Source organism: Moschus berezovskii, chromosome 17 (genome assembly GCF_049115385.1).
Source record: "Moschus berezovskii isolate FMDL1 chromosome 17, NW_MosBer_1.0, whole genome shotgun sequence".
Classification (NCBI taxonomy): Eukaryota; Metazoa; Chordata; class Mammalia; order Artiodactyla; family Moschidae; genus Moschus; species Moschus berezovskii.
The window spans coordinates 22,507,259-22,528,584 of NC_142476.1; the positions used below are offsets into that span (position 1 = coordinate 22,507,259).

Genomic DNA, 21,326 nt, shown 5'->3' on the forward strand with positions numbered 1-21,326 from the left:
TCTTTCCTTACACAGATAGGTAACCCCCAGTGCCTACCAAGTTCTCAGTGCTGAAAGAGAGAGGGGCACCTTGGTCTGGCCTTGTCAATAACAAACTGACCCCTGCTGCCCCACCTCACCCCCACTCCTCTGAAGGGGCCTGTATCCCAGTGGTTTTAGCAGATCCGTTGGGGCAGCTTAGAAAGAACTGACTATGGAAGCTTAGCAGTGGGAAAGTCATGGTTTTTCCTTGAAAGTTAGAGTGTTTATATTGCAAGGCACCCGTTTCTCTTTGCTATCCAAGACAAGTGGTGTATTTTTCTTGTCAAATGGGTTATAAGCATAGTTTTTCCTTGACTGAACGTATTAGAATTGAGGATCCTTCTTGTACTTATGCTATGCTTAGTCACTCAGTCGTGTCCCACTCTTTGTGACCCCATGAACTGTAGCCTACCAGGCTCCTCTGTCCATGGAACTTCTCCAGACTCTTTGCGACCCCATGGACTTTAGCCCACCAGGCTCCTCTGTCCATGGGAATTCTCCAGACTCTTTGCGACCCCATGGACTTTAGCCCACCAGGCTCCTCTGTCCATGGGAATTCTCCAGGCAAGAATACTGGAGTGGGTTGCCTTGCCCTCCTCCAGGGGATCTTCCCAACCCAGGGATCGAACTCAGGTCTCTTGCTTTGCACGCAGATTCTTTACCGTCTGAGCCACCAGGGAAGCCCTTTTGTATTTCCTGCCTCACTATTTTAAAGTCTCATAACAGAGCACTGCTTTACTATATCTACAGAACACCCTAGCAGGTTTCTCCTAAAGCTAAGGAATATGATGATGGCTAAGCAATTTTTTTTTTTTTTTGCCACTCTGCATGGCATGTGGAATCTTAGTTCCCCGACCAGGGATTGAACCCGTGTCCCCTACATGATGACAATGGCTAAATCTTTTACATAAATCTTATTAAAAGCTTCACTGCTCCCCACCCCCTTTCTGATAAGTCTATTGCTGTCAACTTTGAGCTAAGAGAATTCAATGGTATGCTGGTGAACTAATTACAGTCTATTGTGATAAATATTCATTTGGCAGTATGCGTCAAGCTTCATAAAAGAATTGCCCAAGATTTATGGGATGGTTTGTGCATTTTTGCTGAGTAACATACTTGAGAGAGCAAATCCTGACAGTGCCCATTAGGATTTTTTAGGGTCGTTTAAACCTTACCTGGTTGGTTTTAATCCCCTACTCAGCGTAAGGGCCAAAACTACACAAACAGGGGATGGCTGGCATCAAGAGGTACCCAGCAAGCTGCTCCATTTAGCATCATCTAAATCCTCCTTTAATATGATTAACATCTGATATTCCTCTCTTTGTGAATCATATCCACTTCCAGCCAGGCCACCTCTCCTTTATCTGCAGTGTCTATTTTAAGACTGCTTCAGCGCAAAGAGTATGGGGCCCAGGGAGCAGTTTTGTCACTTCTCATGTGACTTCAGACAAGTTATTGGACTATTCTGGGCCTTATTCCTCCTTTGGTAAAAAACTAGACTCCTTCCGGAAAAGGGCCAAACACGAGGCAGGCTCTGGCTTCTGCACTTCCCCCTTCACTTACGCATATGTACGTACATATACAGCCTCACCACCACTTATGTTCACAAAACAGTTTTTAATTCAGCCTCTCTTTAGTTTTTAATTTAGGAAGTTTGGGGCACTGATTCAGAAAAAGCTTCAGATGAGATAATCCTTCTCTTCTGTGCCTTGGTGCATGGAGGTCAGTGCTTAAGTGAGATGCTTCAAAAGCCACTGTCTTATTGTTGTCGCTTTCCCAGTGTGGGCGGCGGCTGTGAGCAGAGGTAGACCCAGCACCTCAAGCTGATACTGCAGCTGCTGTTGTCCTCACTGCTTGACTTCCCCATCTAAGTTTCTCCCCCGAAGATCAAGTCAGGTACATCTGTAGTCTGAAATGAGCAAGTAAAGAAGATGGTGAAGTAGAGAATTGCACACCTGCTTTCTCCTTACATTTTTAAACAGAGATGGGGCCTGGTAGAGAGACCGAAGTTAAGTCTCCATGAAGAGCCAGTCGATTCAAAGGAATACATTAAACCAACTTAGTATTAGCTGGCCAAGTAGTAGACATCTTTCTTGATTGCAGTTTTAAATTTCTCAATCAGTTAATCAGTGGCTTGTAGCAATGATGAAATAGCTAACATTTATTGACGGTTTATTCTGTTTATTGTGCATGCGTGCGTGCTAACTCGCTTCAGTCACGTCCAACTGTGTGTGACCCTGTGGACTGTAGCCCGCCAGGCTCCTCTGTCCATGGGATTCTCCAGGCAAGAACACTAGAGTGGGTTGCCATGCCTTCCTCCAGGGGACCTACCCAGCCCAGGGATCGTACCCTCGCCTCCTGGGTCTCCTTCATTGCACCGGATTCTTTACCACTGAGCCTCCGGGGAAGCCCCCTGTTTATCATGGGCACTCTTCTAAGTGTTCTGCCAATATTAACTTATTTAATGTGAGTACTAATATGGATACGGATATTAACACAAGGAAAACTTCAGCTTGCCTAAAGCTTTATACTGTGTTTAAAGTAGCTCTAAGTAAGTGGGAATAGAGGACCCAGGAAAAGAGAGCAGGGGTAAGGCTGATGCTTCTCTCACTACCACTTTCTCCTTCCTTCTTGCCCTCCTACGCTTGTCTTTTTTCAGCTTCCTGCTCCATCTCTGCCTCTATCATAAGCTTGCTGGTGGCGCCTCTGTCACCGCGAAGCCCCACCCCACCTCCAGCCCCTGCCGCTGATGGCTCTCAAGGCTGGAGTGGCTGCTGACCCTTGGCCTATGAGAAAATTAAGCAGATGGGAAGGTTTATCACTCGCGCAGAAGGAGTGGCTTGCATCTCCCTCCTCTTCTAGACCCTTGCATTTCCTGGCCTGTGTGAGTCAGGACCTCCTAAGTGACAGGAGAATCTGTTCTGCCTTTTGTATCAGTTACACAATTGCCAAGATTCTTGGCACGGCCTTCAGACTTGGGGTGGTGAGAGCTTGAGAAGACCCAGGGGAGGTGGAAGAAGACCCTTTAGGGGGCAGGGAAGGGTGAGCCACGCTTTCAGTTGTGCTCAAGGGAAGAAAGTTGGCTACAGAACAGGAGTTGGGCACCTCCCTCCCAACCCGAGTCCGTGAAGGTGTGCGGAGAGGCGTGTCCATGACAGGTCGCTTTTCACTCCCGCTTCTCACGTTAAATGAGACTGGCAACAATAAATTTGTCTTTCCAGGTGTTATGGTATATATTTCCATGCTTCATTCTCACTTCACTTTGAAGAGCTTCCAAAATTGGTTTTTATGGGGAGGGAAAGGAGATTTGGGATTCCTTCCCAGTTTTTAAATCATACCGATACTTCTGACTTTAGAAGCATAGGAGTGCAGTTTTATTACTTCTGTTTCCCTCACAACTCTGGTGGGGAATGGAGGCGGTGCGCCCTGTCAGTTTCCAAGGCGCGTTTATACGTTTCTGAAAAGAACTCAACTAAGGCAACCGATCCGTGTAAGTCACGGAGGTTAAACGCACTGCTTAAGGAGACCCAGAAGACATCCGCTCTGGAATGACTGTGGCAGCCTGGCCTCCGAGAAAGGCAGGACAACCCGGAGATGGGGGGGTCTGGCATGGCCTGGGTGTAGGTTGGGAAGAGAATGTGGTGGGCACCTTCATCGAGGCAGAGCCTTCTGACCATAGGGGCGTGCACATCCGATTGGATTGCTTTTCTGGTTCCCTCACAACTGTGGCTGGAAAGAAGGCAAGGCTCACTGTCAGTTTCCAGGCCGCCCTGAGAGGCCGCCTCCTTCTCCAGTCCTGGAAGCTAGCTCTTCCATGCCGTGATCAGCCAGGGGTCCCCATGGGCTATCAGTGTCTAGCCAATTAGCTGCGGGCTGGGTGCAAACTCCGAGGAAGAGGGACTGACTACCCTTGCCCTCGAAAGACCCAGGGCTTTGGATGGAAGGCTTAGGAACAAATGGCAAAGAGACCTTGCTTCATTGATTAGCAGGCTTGTCAATGTCATTTCCTAAGATACGCATAACTCACAGGGCGGACGCCCCATCCTGCAGCTTGTGGTTTGACTTTTTTTTCTAGGTGTCACATGACAAGCAGGAAGGGCCCTTCTGCAGGCCTCTCCCTGTGTCTTCTCTCCTTAGAAAGAAAATGGAAAGACAGGACTCCTCACATCCTTTCCCGCCACCAAAACACACCCCTCCAAACACTTGACACTTAAACACACATACGGCATCTACTCTCTCCACCAGGCCCACCCCCATTCCCAACCCACTCCCGCCTGCCACACAGTGCGTGTTTAAGAAGACTTAATATATTTGCAAGTCTTTCATTCGCCTTGTCACCTCTTTAAAGAAAAATGGGGACAGGTGGATTTAGGAAGCGCTTCCCTCTGCTCCAAACAGATACTTAAATATGAGTGATCATTTGGAAAACTGGCACAGGAGGGAAACCCTTTTACTCCTCTTGTAGTCTTTTGGCCCTCGAAGCTGAGACGCCATTTAAATGATCGCACAACGCACTCTTTGTGGGTGGCAAGGAGGGAAAAGAAACCTTTACCGTTTCTTTCCCTGCCAGTGCCCCCACTGACAAGCCAAATTGATCTTTTAAGAGACTAAATGAATGTTCTCTAAATATCTGTACGCACATGGCTGTCTGGAAACACACTCCTTGTATGGGATGACTGCCTGAAATTTGAAGGAGGGAGCAGTAAAGGACAGCAGACTGGGTGGGGGTGGGGGGTGGCGGGGTGGGGGAGGGCGCTGGGCGACATGTGGACCCCAAGCTTCATTTCTGCACCTCCGTCCTTTTGGGATTCAAGGTGTTGATTGGTATAATGAAGTGGGCCCATTGGTTTATCATCTATTTGGTCGTGTCGTTGCATTTTTAGCGCCCTGTGTCTTTTTTGTCATCGGGTTACATTCAAGCACAGTAAGATCGATGTTCAAACCTCCTTACTCAACAGCTTTATTAGTTATAGCATTCCATGACCTTTCTCAACATTCTTAAAGAAAAAGATACAGTGTAATGTCGCTTTACTTTGCTTATTGTCCTTTGTTGGGGGGAACAAAGCATTTTCTACAGTGGCTATAGCACATAATTATACGGCTTTCAATGGCAGTGTCTTGGCACATATCGAAGTTCAGAGGAGCCTTTAGAAAAAAAAAGATGTTTTGTGGCAGCCTAGGGAGGGTCTCATCTTTCCTTCAGAAAATAGTTCAAGGCTCTTCTGTCAAGCTTCCCTACTTAGAGCTTTTTCTCCTCCTGCTTCATAAAGTTTAAAGCGGATTCAGTGGAGTTCTATGATCTATTTCCTTTGAAAGATTGTTCCTCGGCACAGAGAGGCCCTTTGACTTCAAGAGTTCACAGATTCATGTCTTTAGGTATCATATGTCTGACCTTATCAGTTACTCCATTTAATGTCGGAGAAAAAGTCTCAACTCTTTGTGTTTGTCTGTTTTGCCTCTGTGAAATGATTTGGTGAAAAAGACCATCCTTTTTAATACACCACTGAGAGGCCGTTTCTGCTGCAACCTACCCTGTGGCTTTTCTCTCTTTAAAAAAAAAAAAATTGTCCTTGTGTTTTGTGTATGGATGAGTTCACAGTGAGAATAGAATTATACAAGGGCAGGCGCACACACAAAAAAAATCTTTTGCTTTCCTCCCCCACCTCCCCCCACCCTCCCCACCCTACCCAGTGATCTATCTATTGGCTCTCCTGGTGGCTGTACCCCAACAGGCAAAGCCATTTAGCAAACACAGAGGGAGCAGCCACGGTGCTGGGACGGCAGTGGGCTTTTCCCTTGCTTCGACCTACCCCTAAGGCCTTCATAATTAATTGTCCTTCAGAGATGAGGAAAGTTCAGAGACTGTGTGGCGTGATGGCCATTGTCTGACATTCAGTTCTCCTTGCCTCGCCTCTTTCTCTGCGCCCCACAGAGGGTTATCAATAGGAGAAAGGGAGCCGGTTCTCCGCTGAGTGCCGCTGGTGGTGGTTGGAGCTTTTAGGGGGTTAGTATCACTGTGTTCCGCCCATCCTGGATTAAATGTCTGTAGAGCTTCTAACCACCTTTTGAAAAGTAGCCTGTTTGTTTCGTCGAGGTTAACTCATTTAGCGAACCCCAAGCTTATTCAGAAGTTGGTGATCCCTTTTCACGTAGCAGATAACATTTTCAATCAAATCTTCCTCACCCCACCCTAGCCCTGCCCCTGCGATTTGACTGCACTGTAACTGTTTGGTTCTTTCTCAGCCATAGGGCAGAAAATGGAATGACCATTCACTGACTTCTCTTCACTGCTTCGGTGTACATTTGCCAGAATAAGTGTTTGGGCAAACACACTTTTTGATGAAGCGTCGGACTTTGGTTCTTGAAAGTAGATTATCCCAGTTTTAAAATATTGTTTCACCTTCAGCGATTGCCTCAAGCCAATTATTTGGTAACATGACATAAAACAAATAAAAGTTGTTCCGTATCGCCCCTCCCCCCAGCCACCCACCCCTGCCCTTTCAGCTGAGATGCCAAATAAAGACGTGCTGTGGAGACAGCTATTTGAAAAGTAAAGGGAAAAGAGAGCCATGAGTGATTATTATACTACTGTTCCTGTGAATCAGAGGGAAGCCAAGAAAACGAATAGAATCCTTCTTCCTAGGAGCAGTTGAACCAGCACGTTAGACAGGTTTAAGATCACGGGGCAGGAGTGTTCGTGGGGACCTCGAGGCAGAAGGGACCCGTATTGAAAGAGCATCTCTGTGGCCCTCAGAGCTGTGTCTTCTGGAGAAAGGGACCTACAGGATGCCCAGAAGCAATTCTGTCCCCACTGCTCTTTGAAGACGCTTTCACAACAGACCCTTTGCTATTTAGAGAGAACCCTGGATTGGAGAGTTGACACAACTAATATAGTCATACCCAAAACGGGGGGAGGGTGTTCATAAAAAATTAAAGTTATTCTTATGAATCTTTCAGTAGAAGCCATGAAAAGGGACAGTAGTGTAGTCTAGGTCCTTTGTGTTGCCAGCCCTTCTTCCGGCCTCTGGGCTATTGTTCTTTCAGCTCCTCAAACAGACTTTCACTTTCAAACTGACAAAAGTCACTTAAAAGCCAGACAGCTGTACTAACACACCCACCTTACGGAGCAGGAGCCAGGCCAGGTGACAAGGCCGGCTGAGCGACCTTGTTTAAAATGGGCAGGGGCAGCCCCCTCCTGCCTTCATGTCATTGTGGGGCTCTTTGAGGTGGACTCTTTACTGCTACTGTGTGGCCCTCGCTCCCAGGCTCCCTAAAATATGTCTTGCATTTTCTTTGCAGCGGGAAACCTTGACGACACCCCATGCTCATGTTTATCCCTCAGGCTTGGTGGCTAGGGTCATGGAAGTTGGAGCGCAGAGCTTAGCAGCATCAGAGGGAGTCTGACTCAAAACTCTGTCCCTTCCGTTTCTTCCGTTTCTCTTTTTTTCCAAGCCTTTTCCAGTCAGTCCAAATCTCTCCTAAAGCTTTTCCGATTTCTATGGCTTCATCAGGAGTAGCTAGGACTGCAAGAAAAGAAAAGAAAAAACAGCCACCGGTGATGGGTGATGGGGACAAGCCTCAGCTTAGGAAGTGAGAGTCTGCTAGAGAGGTGGGCACACGGTCGTGCCCCCATCCCGGGCCTCAGGGCGCAGCCGCAGCAGCCCCGGCAGGGCCTCCCTGTGTGTGTATTACAGCCCCCCGCCCCGTCACCTTGTGTACAGTCTGGTCTGTGACACTGATGGTGATTATGTCATTATTTTGCTCTGGGGGCCCTGGCACATCTGCAGAGCCCAAGCGCATCTTCTTTGTTGCGCTGGCAATCGGCCTGCACCGCAAATGCTTCATTAGCCCTGCTGGCGGCCTCCTTGCCAGACGCCAGTGCCCAGATCCAGGCTTCTTTTTGCTCCGTTCTTTTGTGTCGCTGATGATCGAGTATTCATCTTCCTGGTTCTTCCCCCCTTTTCCTCGACTTCTGAACTCCAGATGTCCCGGCATGCTTGCCCAGAGCCTTCAAAAGTGTACCACGTGAAACACGGTGACTCTGCACCCTTGAACCCGACCCCACCCCTTCCCACCTTCCTGGTCTGCCCTTTCCCAGATGAATCCGTGTGACTCCGAATAGCTCCCCCAGGGTGAGGACTGACGTTTTCAAACTTGCCCTTTGAAAAGATACCCAGGGATTGCTCCCAGCTTATGGTGGTCCTTAGGGTTAGAATGAAGCATTATTAGATATGTCTTCGAGATGGATACCTTTCTCCTCTAGCCCCACCTCTCCCCACCTCTTCCCTCTCCTGGCTCTTTTATTCCCTTCTGTGCATTGCCACATTTTACCAATTTTTCAGTAAGCAGTCTAAAGTGTGAGTACAGAAAATATTCTTCATGCCTCGCCGAGCATGTTATAGTCATCCGGAAAGTTCCTTTTCTCTGAATGGAATCTTGATCTCCACTCTACCCACTCCCCAAATCCCCTCCCCTCACCTCTATCTGCTGTCATACCCTCCCCGGCCCCCAACAACAAGCTATTATTAGATATTGAAAGTGACGAACGCTTGGCTGTTTTGGAAAGGAACTAAACATTTCTCTCAAGTTTTCCTCTATGTATTGGATGGAACCACAGCTTTTATTAAGGTGCACTGATTTCTACATTAACTGCAGTAAATTTTAGAGCTTAATATCTTGGGCTGTGATGGGTACTACATAATCAGTATGTGTAATTTCCCCTTAAATGTGAATTAATTGATCTGTGTTAGCGTGTTATGAGGAGCTTCTCCAGTAGAGAGTTTAACCAATTTTATCCCCACAACACTGCAATGTAAGACATTTCCAATGTCTTTATGTTTGAGTAAAATGTAGATTTTAATTTTAAGGTATACCGAAAGGAAAAAATAAGTTCATAAATTTATTCAGAATCCTAGGACAAAGACCCTGGCAAGGATCTAAGATAACCCCCTTTGAGGAATGAGTTGCCATTTGTAGTAGGTTTCCGAGCTTTTCTAGTCACTGAGCCCTGGTCTGAATATTAGAAACAAAGCTAGGTCACAAAGGGAGGAGAGAGGTGGGCAGATCATTAGGCCACCAGCCCTGGGCAGGGAGCATGTCAGAAGAGGCGGGTACCTGTCGTTCATTGAATCATTTTCAAAAGATTCAGGATGTCCCCAGAACATTCTTAACCTCCCATTATTAGATCATTATGGTTTTATCACCCTTGGGTTTATTTAAACCTTTTATAAAATCTAACTTCATTCTCAGAGTACACCACTCCTCAAGATAATAATTCTCTAAATGTATTACCTGCTGTGAAAATTGTATCTTCTTTTTATGGCTGTTAAAGTGATTTCCCCGGAACTCCAAAGGGGTAGCCCTGGTTAGAATATCCTGGGATTTACAAACAGGACTGGGGCCATATTCTCCATTTCCTTTCTGATTTTATAGACTTTGATCATTACTCCCTCTTAATCTTCATCTCTGTAGATTAAGGAGCACTAATCCTTTTTAAAAGTCTAATCTCATACAGTATGTGGGCTTGCCCCCATCATTTCTATAATGCTCTTCCAGCAGGACCATGTTTTCCGGAGGTACAGTTACAATTTCAGGACAATAGGGAGAGTTGGAGGGGGCAGCTTTATCCCTCACCTCCAATGGGACTTTTTTGATTGTCCCCAAAGTTCATCCTCTGAAGTTGGATTTCTCGAGTAGCATCTCGGTATCACTTTCTGGTTAAAATGACCCTGTGAGACCTTTTTATGAGACTCTTGGCAAATATTCCAGCAAATCTGATTGTGTCTGCAGAACGTATCCAGCACATAAAAAAATGCACAGATCCATCCTGCTTGCTGATGTTTTCAATGTTTTGATAGGTAAAGTACTGGAGTGTCTGACATCATGAAGACGCAGCTTAGCCTTGAGCATGAGTGTCTAAAAACGACCACTAAGGCAAGAAAGCTCTGGTCTCTATATTATTCTCAAGCAGGAAATGAAGTGTTCCCTTACAAGAAGGTGTACTTTTATTTATAAAAGCTTCACCTTGAGATCTTAAAAGAGAATTCCTTTGGGGAAGTCTTTCCAATGTCTGAAAGTGAAAGTGCTGGTTGCTCAGTTGTGCCTCTTTGGGACCCCATGGACTGTAGTCCACCAGCCTTCTCTGTCTATGGGATTTCCCAGGCAAAAATACTGGAGTGGGTTGCCATCCCCTCCTCCAGGAGATCTTCCTGACCCAGGGATCGGACCCGGGTGTCCTGCATTGTAGGTGGGTCCTTTACCATCTGAGCCACCAGGGAAGCCCTCAATGTCAGAAGTCCTGGATTCGTAATAGTGGAACTTGAGAGCCTAGAGTCTGGAACCCGTCCCTGGGACCAAACCCCAGCACTGACTCGTTTTGGCAGTGAAACCTTGGCAAGTGTCTTACCCTCTGTGCCTGCCTCAGTGTGCTCATCTATAAAACGGGGGAAATGATAGTACCCACCTCACAGAGTTGGTGTGAGAGTCAAATTAATGTCCACGAATATATTAGCAGAAAGTATTTGAACTGTGGTGCTGGAGAAGACTCTTGAGAGTCCCTTGGACTGCAAGAAGATCCAACCAGTCCATTCTAAAGGAAATCAATCCTGGGTGTTCATTGGAAGGACTAATGCTGAAGCTGAAACTCCAATACTTTGGCCACCTCATGCAAAGAGTTGACTCACTGGAAAAGACTGATGCTGGGAGGGATTGGGGGCAGGAGGAGAAGGGGACGACAGAGAATGAGATGGCTGGATGGGATCACCGACTCGATGGACCTGAGTTGGAGTGAACTCCGGGAGTTGGTGATGGACAGGGAGGCCTGGCGTGCTGCGATTCATGGGGTCGCAAAGAGTCGGACACGACTGAGCGACTGAACTGAACTGAAGTGCTGTATAAGCATTTGCTTTCATTCATTAGCAAGCCAAAGAAAAGTTACCTTGTAACCCAACTACTGCATCGTTTCCTGCCGACCCTAAACAGGAAAACAAACCAAAAGGAGAATAGCGAACAGGGAATTCTCCTTAGAATTGGGACAGAGAGTCAGTGCAAAATTGGTTTTGAAAAGAGAAAGGGATTCCTTCTGCCCCAAGGTTGGTTATAAAGGTGACAGCAGCCTGCAGGAGCTCTGAGCTTCTGGAGTCATGGGTTCCAGATGAGAAGGGCACTAATGAGATGAGAGGGTAAGGTGGAAGGGGCCCCGGATTGGGGGGTCTGCCCCTGGCAGCACCTGCCTCGTTGGGCTCCACTTTGTTCACCTGTAAAGTGATAAGATTAAAGACAGAGCTCTGTTCTAGCTCTGAAATACTGCAGTTCTAGAATAGAAGACATTCTGTTTTCTCTATACAAGTCCTGTGCATGATGCAGAGCTTTAAGCAGTGACTATGGAGCCCCTGGGAATACAGATGGTGTCCACGTGGAGCCACTTCCACCCTTGGGGCCCTGCTGCAGCTTCATTATCTCAGCAAAACTCTCCAGGGTGCCCAGTTTAGTGTGCTCCCAAGGTCCTCTTTGCAGATCTTTCAACAGTGTCCTTGGAGACATGGCAACTCCCTTGCTGGGATTAGAGCGATGAATTTTTCAAATTCAGAGACAATTTATTGTCATTATACGTGCTGCTCACTTTGTTGTGTTGGCTCGGGCAGCCAAACAGCGAGGACATTCATCCATGAAGCCCTCATGCCTGTGGGTTTTTTAGGAGATGATATGGACCTGAACAAATGAACAGAGAGCCTGTATACCTGTCCCCACACACATTCCATCAAGGCCACAATTCAACCCAAACAGCCAGCCTGTGTAATATGTGTTAATTTTTGTAGCACATACAACATCTCACCTCTTTCAGGACAGAGTTGAATGTTTTAGATGCCATAACTACCTTCACTCAGGCTTGGTTGGTAGTTTTTGCAAAAGCAACATCACCCTTTCATTTAAGCATGTCCCAGATGATCATAAATTGATCATAAGAGTCTTTTCCACTGGAATTCTGTATGTCTGAGTTTGTGGTTGTGAGTGAAGTGAAAGTTGCTTAGTCATGTTCCACTCTTTGTAACCCCGTGGACTATACAGTCCATGGAATTCTCCAGGCCAGAATACTGAAGTAGGGAGCCTTTCCCTTCTCCAGGGGATCTTCCCAACCCAGGGATCGAACACAGGTCTCCTGTGTTGCAGGCAGATTCTTTACCAGCTGAGTCACCAGGGAAGCCCAAGTTTGTGGTTGGGGGTTTCAAATCCTCACACCGGTGTTTTGGATTTGTTATTTCCATCTTTCTCACTGTAATTATACTCAGTCTCTGTTTTTTTAAGGCTACTTTAACAGTTGAAAATAAAATCTAGTCCTAAAAATGAATTAAGTAAAAGGTAATATATCCACTGAGAACAGATGCGTGGGAGTCTGAGCAGGGGTGAAGGCAGAGGCATGATCAGAAGCAGAAGAAGGCTATAGTTTCAAGGCCACTGCATTTCCTTCAATAGAGCATATTTTTCAAAGATTTATGTGTTGTTGTTGTTTTTGGCTACACTACTTGGCTTGCTGGATCTTAGTTCCCTGGCCAAGGATTGAACCCGTGTCCTTGGCAGTGAAAATGCGGAGTCCTTACCGCTGGACCACCAGGGAATTCCCAGAGATTTATCAGCTTAAGTGACCTGAAGGTGTACAAAAGAATCTGTCTGTAGAGTCTGAACCTCCCTCAACAGCATCCTAAGTCTTCCCACCACAAACATTACCTCAAGACTCTTGAGGTTTTGGTAGTTTACCAGAGGACTTCCAAAAGTCTCCCAGTGGGTATCCTGCAATTGACTTTTCTGTCTTTCTGGGCTGTTTACCTTTCTTGAAAAAGGAATGTCAAAGCCCTTCATGAACTCTTAGCTGGCTTAGTTTTGTGAATACAAAGGATAATCGTGGAGGAGAAACCCATAGAATTCCCTAGAATACGAAGCGGAATTTTCCTGACTTTTGTGCCTTTCACCCCAGTCCTTGTCCCAAACACCCTAGATGTTACTGGGGACACATCAGCAGAGAGGCGGAGGCTCCCAGAACCCAGTGTCCTCCGAAGCTCTGTTCACGCAGCATCTGCATCTGCCGCGCCTTCTCGCCTGCTCACTCTGCACCGTGCTTCCCTTGCCCTGCCTCTCTCCACTTCCTCAGCCCCATGTCTCCTCGGGCGTCTCTCTCTGATGACTCCATCCCCACGAATAAAGGGCACACAGGCTGGTTTTCATGTTCGCCTGGGCACAGCTTAATTATGGAGGTAAATCTCTGCAGAAAACAATCACGTAATGCATTCTCCAACGAAACAGGAGTAACTGCGGATTATCTGTGCCCCAGCTTCCCTTCGTGTAATATTGAAGAGCTGATGCCCTGTTGTTTTTGAATAATCTCCCATCCAAGAAGGGCACCAGGCTTGGCCCTATTCATTCCACCACCTCACCCAGTAATGGCAGCAAAAAGTTAAACTTTAGGCGCTCTCAGCCTGTCTCGAATTCTGACACGGTTGGCACAAAATTCATGGGGTGACGAAGTTGGTGAAGGCTGCAGAGTGGCTATCTAGTGCTTATTTTCCTATCGAAGTTGATTCATTACCTGCATCACGAAGGAGGGATGGAGTCCTCTGTTTACTGCATTTTAATATTTGCTGACAGGGAAGTGCCTAATGAAAAGCTCCTTGTCAAAGCAGGGCAAGACGGAGGGCCACCTGGTCCTTGGCATCTCTGTGTGTGGTCCATGAACTATTCCTGTAGACACGCGCAGCCTTACCCACATCTGAGGAGTGGTGTGACAATGCAGGTTGAATCTGGGTAAGTCGATCCCAGCTACCCTCTCAGGAACAACTAGTGTGCTGACCCAGTGAGGGGCATGGGATTAGAGGAGAATGAAACAGCTTTAGGCCTTCAGAAAAGTGGCTAGCTCTTAAGTTTGGCTGAGAGCAGGGGTTGGCACACTCTGGTTTGCAGGCCCGATCTGGCACTGAGTCTGTTTTTTTATGACCCTTACTAAGAATGGTTTTTACATTTGTAAAGGGTTATGAAAAAGAAGGAGAATATGCAACAGAGACCAAACCTAGCCCACAAAACCTATGTATTTACTGTCCGACCCTTTACAGAAGAAGTTTGCCGACCCCTATCTGAGGCTTTTTCTGTCTTTGGTAGAACATGAACGCTCAAATACTTTCTCCTTCTGAAGTTCCAGAACTATGATACTTTGATGCAAAGTCTCGGTCCAAATCTTACCGAACAACCTACCCGATGAGAAATTCCAGTGGAGAGCTTGCCCTTGCTTTTAAGATGGGAGAGTATTTTCATAGTTTCTCAGGGATGGCGGGATGGGAGAAAATACTTGATTTTAGTTTTTGATGTTTTTTTCCCCTCTGATTTTGTTTCTGTTTCGTTTTGATTAATGCTTATTTAAACTTGGAGTTACCCTTTGAGACACGTGTAGAGTTTGGGAGAGAAGAAAACTTAAATTCATTACAGCAAGTAACGTGACAATTATTATATTTCTTAATACATCCAACGCCAAGACCTCCAAGCATGAGCAAATACACTGGCCACTTTAGGCACATCTGGTGAACCAGATTTCAGGCCTACAAAATGATTTTGACAGCCTCGCAGAGTTTATTATAAAGGCGTGTGTCCTTCTGTTCCTAGCAAGCTAGTACTTCCTTTCCTGGGGCTGTGGGAGAGATGGTTTTATTTATCTCGATAGGCAAAGTAGCCAGTGGAATGTTTACACAGCTTAAAGTGTAGACACAAATTATTAACAGGTAACATGGAAGTGAAGATAGTCTTTTCTATTACTGTGAAAGTCACAGTTACTCACAATGCTCCAGTCCAGCACCTTTTATCAGTTATCAGCATCTGAAAGGTGTAGGAATTTGCTTCTCTGACTATTCCAAATACAGTTCTATTTCCCAAATATCCACTCTTACCAGGCAAGAATACTGGAGTGGGTTGCCATTCCCTTCACCAGGGGATCTTCCCAACCCAGGGATTGAACCCAGGTCTCGAACCCAGGTCTCCTGCACTGCAGGCAGATTCTTTACCATCTGAGCCCCTTCAAAGGTAAACGATTCAAATTCAGATGAGGAAACAAAGAAAGCCTTCAGGGTAGCCTTGGCACTTCCTCTGGGCCAAGGTGAGGGGTGATGGTCAGGCCCACACCGCCCACCCCGACCAGAGTCCCCTGCCTGACATCCTTTCGCGTGGCGTTCCACTGTCCAGTCAAGCTAAATCCTCAACCTCCCACCTTGCCGCTTCCGTGGGACTGTTACGTCCTTTTTATTACATTCCCGCCAATGGACCATGTCAGCCATATCCTATCCGGGCACCACTCTGTCAGCATTTGTAAGGACTGGTTGGGCATGGAGGGCTGGCCGGCAGGTTCACTTGGAAGTGTATTCCCACAAGCTCAGTGCAGGTCCCTGCCACAGCGGCAGACGAGAGACAGGCTTTCCTTTCGCCTCTTTTCCTAATTTTCCCTGCAACTCCTGCAGACTGTCTGGGAGGACCCTTGAGGCTGTAGCATGGATCTTGCTGTCTCAGGGTCCTTCCCCAGCCCTCTCCCAGGGGTTGCCCGTCCAGCCCCTCCCTCACATGTTAATTTGACATTGGTTGGTACTCACAGAAGAAACAGCTTCCAACAGCTCAAACCTCTGATTCCATACCCACTAGAGATTTTGGCTTTTGGATTTTGGCAAGAAGGTCTGTTTGCCTATCAGGTCAGCATGAATAAAGATTTCTTTCTTCCTTTCTTTTTTTTATATTAAAGACAATGAATCAATGGACACCACCCCCAGAGCTGTTTTTCTCAAAACAGTTTAACCCCTTCTCCCAAGTACTTGTATTTTCTATTCTGAATGCGCGTGTGATATTTTGTTTTTCTCTTTTCCGGTGAGACAACCAAAAAAATCTACCCCATGTAAAATTTGAGAGCCAGATCAATTTTGAACCATCTTATCATTTTTAAAGTCTGTTTATCCAGCTTTGTAGGAGAAACGAGCAGACTGTTTGAAGGCCACATACTTTTCAAACCTTGGTTGCAACACGTTTGCCCCATTTTGAAACTGTCTTTATCAGGCCGAGAAAACGAAAATCTATTTGACAAAGTGGCACTCTGGCCAGTTTATCTTGCAATATGGCTTTAGCTCACTGAGTCTATTGATTTCCTTAAATTAATGTTTACAGAATGCTACTGAATTTTGCTCAAGAGAACATTGTTCTTTTGAAGGTTTATAAAAAAAATGATACAGACTGTTACAGCCATGTGTTCCTTTGCTTAGATCAAGGAAACATGGGGTTTGGGGGGAGGTGTATGATGGAGGTTGTTTTGTTTTAAGGACAGCCTTGAACTCTAGCCACTTCCTATAAGCATTTAGTCTTCACATATTCAAGTAGCAAAACACGTAAGTAGGAGGGAGGTGAGCCCACTCATTGGCCTAAAACTTCGTGGGCATCACATTAACCTAATCCTGTGAAAGAACGTGAAAGTGTCAGTCACTCCGTCGTGTCTGACTCTTTGAGACCCTGTGGACTGTAACCCTCCAGACTCCTCTGTCCATGGGGTTTTCCAGGCAAGAATACTGGAGTGGGTTGCCATTCCCTTCTCCAGAGGATCTTCCCAATTCAAGGATTGAACCCAGCTCTCCTGCATCGCAGGCAGATTCTTTACGTCTGAGCCACTTCGTGGGCATCACACTAACCTAATCCTGTAAGGTCCCTGAAGGCTGCATCCACCTGGAGCATCAGAGTCAAGGAGACTTTCGTCCAAAGCTCAGTGGTGGCTACAGAGTCTTCCCCAGCCTCATTTGGTGTCATGTGGGCAAGCAATTCTGTAGTCAGTGCTCCCTGAAAAATCCGTCCTTCCCAACAGAGGTGCGGGCAGCCTGTGAAAACGGCATGTCGCCATTTGGTGGAAGCTCTTTTTTTAGTAAATTTACTTAATTTCAATTGAAGGATAATTGCTTCACAATATTATGTTGGCCTCAGGCATACATGGATACGAGTGGGCCATCGGTATACCCGTGCCCCCTCCCTCCTGAACCTCCGTACCACCTCCCACCCATCCCACCCTCTAGGTTGTGGCGGAACACCAGTGTGAGCTCCCTGAATCATACAGCAAATCCCCACTGGCTGTCTGTTTTACATATTGTAGCGTATGTGCTGCTGTGTCACTCTCTCCAGGAACTCTTCTACCACCTTGCTCTTAGATCGGGGTGCTCAGTCCCTAAAACACAAAACCTAGCCTCTAGATGTGATTTTAAAACCAGCTTTCCCAGGGAAGTGTATTTGGCTGTTCAGCCCCTGACAAGATTCTCATCAGAATCATGAAGTGATGAAAATAAAACTTAGGAAACACAAAGCAACTTTTCTCAGCGTGTTGACTCAGTCAATAAAATCTCCCACGTGAACCTCCTCAGAGCATCTCTCAGAACACTGCTTTGCACACATGTATTAATCGCAGTGAACTGTCTCCCAGAAAGTGGGCTTGTCCTTAAGGTTCAAACCACCGCTTTACGTTTGGAAAGTGCTTTACACTTTACAAAGCACATTCATGCTTGTTTTCCCACTGGATCCATCCCCCCGATGAGAGAGCTTTAGGACACAATCCCATGGTTCCCTCTGGGTAGCATCCTTTCTGCCCTTCTGAAGGGCCAGCTAGTTCCTGGCTAGTACACACAAAATAAACGTGTGTGTGACTGTGAAGGGAGACCCCTAGTCGCAATATCTTGTCACCATCTTTCATAGCTCTGCGATTCCCCTCTTCTGCCTCCAGGCAGGAAAATTCAGTGAGAGTGAGACGGAGGAGAGGAACAGCAATAACGTATCTGTTCTTGCCTTTTCATCGGATAATCTCAATAAGGAGTTAGTAAAGCATCAGAGTTTATCTATTTGAGCCCACTCTGTCTACAGTCTAAGTCCCCAGCTTGTGCCACCGCCGTCAGGAACTATGTCTCTCCTTGATCAATATTTACTTAACAAACAGCAGGGATGGGAGAGTTTGTTCAGAGAAATCACGTGCACGCCAGGGTGAATGAATGCTCGGGAAAGTACCTCAACTCTGTCTCCTTTCCGAGGATCTTGGGGAGTGTGTGCGTGTGTGTACGCATGCGTGAACACAGGAGCATGCACATACAGCCCCATACAAATGCCCTTTTTAACTTCTCCAAAGACACGAGTCGTCCAGAAAAATGCCTCGCTGTGTATGATTACTACATTATTTATCCCATAAGAGAACTTGCAATATCAATTCAGTTTCAAAAAACTCCAGCCCAAAGTTTGCTTTTCCTTTTGTGCTCCTACACAGGTTAAACATTTTGGAAAGGCTCTTAGGATGAATTAGAGGCACGGGTATCTTCCTTTGACCCTTTTCAGATGAGTGGAAGGGAAGAAAATGCAGATGGAAACAATAAGTGCAGCTTGATAGGGCAACTCTAACTATATATTTCTGATGGCATGACATTTCTTTTTTAAAGAAATCCCAAGGAGAGAAGGAGCTCTTGAGATTTTCAAAGCCACTTAGCCAGTTTTCGGAATCAGATGTGTTTAAGTCTAATCATAAATACGAACACCCTGGTGTTGAAGTTGAGAGAGCTCTACTCTTTCAACTTCACTCAAACAATTGCTTGAAAGCTCAAGTCAGGGCCCTCAATGCAGTTGACTTGGAGGCACCTGGGTCCCGTTTGAGGGGTTTTGTTTCTGTGTGTGAGGAGAGGCTGAGGGGGAAACTGTGGGAGTTATTTATTTATTTGATTTTGTGAATCGGAGTTGTAAAAGCCATCTGAAATATTCATGCAGAATTGTCTGAGAAGCCCGTTTCTGTTTTATTTACTGCACAGTAGACCAGCCACAGCGGATTAGTTCTACAATACCCGTAACAAAAGCCCAACAGCTGATGCATGTGATGTTAGGAGGTGACAAAACAGTTAAAGTATGCTGCTGGCTACAGGCGAGCCGTCAGCAGACGCAGACAAAAGGGTTTGTGACAAGAATAACTCTCTCTCCAAGGCGAGCAGTGAAGAGTATCCAAAATACCAGTACCCTTTTCTCCTTGACATTGTCTTCTTACAGTCAGCACTTTATTGCCCTTTTATAGTATTTTTTAAATGGAGGAGGGAGAAGAAAGTAAACCTACACACAGAGCTAATTCACCAAAATAGTAAACCAAGATTTTACTTTCCCAGCAGTTAGCCACTTCTGCCCATACATAGATTTCCTTTTCCATTTCTCCACTGAAGTTTGAAAAAAAAAATAGTTTCAAGGATGAACTGAAAAGATGATCCATTTTGATAAGATTGTCATCTCTTGATTAATAAGCTTGAGAAGCCATGTGAGCCCTGGTTACTGGGGAGAAGAGCTAGGGAGCGAGGTCTATGCCTGGTTTATTTTCTGTCCATTTCAGCAAACATCATTCCACTGATGAAATGGGGCCAGTGGACCAGGTTTGAAAGGGGATGGAGATTGTAAGAGAGCCACAGGGAGCTGTGCAAGGGGCAAGGTTTAGATCCCCAGAAAGAGGCCTATGGATGAGCCTGTGGCCATTTCAGAGGTGTGAAAAATCAGCTACCCTGTCTCCAGAAAATAGGAGAGGCTGTCTTCTTTTTAACCTTTGTAATTCCCCTTCTATTCTCTCTGACATTCATTCAGCTGCCAAGAGCGTTTGGCAAGGTTTGGGCCAGCAAGCACACTTCCAGTGACCGCTAACCTTGGTATGTCCTGACACTTATGATGAGTGTCTGCAGGACACAGAAGGCAGGCAGCCTGCTATGTCAGGCTTTTATTATGTACTGCAGAGGCTAGGGACAGTCAGTTTAATAAAACAAATCATCCTTGAAGGTAAAGCAACTGGGAAGAGGAGGAGGAAGACAGGGGGGGAAATGTGTCTTTGCCACTCATTCTGACAAAAAAAAAGAACAGCAAAATAAGCACCCACCCAACGCACCATGCGTGTGTGTGTGTGTGTGTGTGTGTGACAACCCAGGCACCTCTGAGCAGACTTGAAAACATCCTCCCATTTCTCCCATTTCATCTAAGCTCACAAGGCCCTCGTTTGCTCTGAGGAGACTCAAGAACAAACAATGGTGATGAAATAAATGGATGCTGAGAGTCAGCCACCTTGAAATGTATGAGTTTGGTCAAGTACCTCCTCACAATTATATTCTCCTCCAGATATCAAGGCAAGGAGAGACAAGACCATTTGGGGTGAGGTTCCTATATTGGGATGCCTTTTATCAAAGCAAAGTTTCCACTCGCCTCTCCTGAAGAACACTCAGCACCGCAGCTCCCACAATAGCCTCAGAGTCCCGGCCAGAGACTTTGGAAGCCTTTTGTTTTTCCCCAGTGGCATGTCCAAAGGCATGGCCTTCCCTCCCCCTCCCAGTGGCCAGCATTGTCTTGCATTCCAGGGACTTGATTGACTGTTGCCACCTGATGCTGAAGAGATACTCTAGGGTTCATTCTGCAGATTGTTGGGTTCTATTAAAAGAAACCTAGATAAGGGATTACTTGTCACTAAGGGATTTTCTGCAGATGTTTATTAGTGATTGGAAATCCATTAGGTGTGAAGAGGTACTGAAAAGACACGGACAAGCCCAGTCTCATAACCCTGAATTCTCAAGATGCTCCCTCAGAACATCAGCAAGGGCTCCCCCCACCCCCTTCCTCTGTTCAATGGGTTGGGGAGACTTTTCTGGCAGAGAGGTAAAGGTCTCTCTTTCATGGGCAATATTTCTACCTGTGGATGGAATTCCTTGGCACTCTCTCAGATCAGTTGCTACTCATCAATTAACCTCTGTGGAACCACCAAAAAAAAAAGAGTAATTGCTCTAGCAGTAGAGGATCTCGTTATAACTTTCTTTTATCTAGCCCAGTCCATTGCATGAGTATTGCCTCAAATTAAGCACAAAATTAGCAAACCATTTCATTTGTTCTCAAAGAATTCATCCCTTCCCAAACATAAACCAATAACCTGAGTCTCCTCTTGGGACTTTTTGGTGTCTTTCCCACTTATTTTGAAGTTACTAGCTCTTCTGTGGTTTCTCTAAACCACAAATCCACAGCTTGTCAAGGTTTTGATGCCTCATATAAGTAGGAATTACTGAAAATGCATTTAAAAGGAGCCAGCAGGGTTTAATGGCAATACACCTAGTCGGTTATTTCACATGAGTCTCTTCATCCCATAGAATCTCATACTTTCTTCATCTATAAAATGAGCTTTGAGATCTATTTCAAGTCTTTAAATGCTATTTTTTATCATTATTTTAAAATTTCTTTTTTTTTTAAGTATATAGGGGGAAGGTAAGGTGTGATTCTAG

At 46.0% G+C, this 21,326-nt stretch overlaps 1 protein-coding gene across 8 annotated transcripts in view; it reads left to right on the forward strand.

The window, feature by feature from the left end:
- Window positions 1-21,326, forward strand: part of PROX1 (prospero homeobox 1) — a 60,946-nt gene that overhangs the window by 29,278 nt on the left and 10,342 nt on the right. Inside the window, exon 5 of one of the 8 annotated variants that reach the window (XM_088845269.1) lies at window positions 1-4,728. This exon is cut by the window's left edge and continues 963 nt beyond it. The exons of the other annotated variants lie outside the window; for them this stretch is intronic. The gene's annotated coding sequence lies outside the window, so the exon portion shown is untranslated. Of the gene's footprint in view, window positions 4,729-21,326 lie in introns of those variants that run through there. 8 annotated transcript variants of the gene reach the window in all.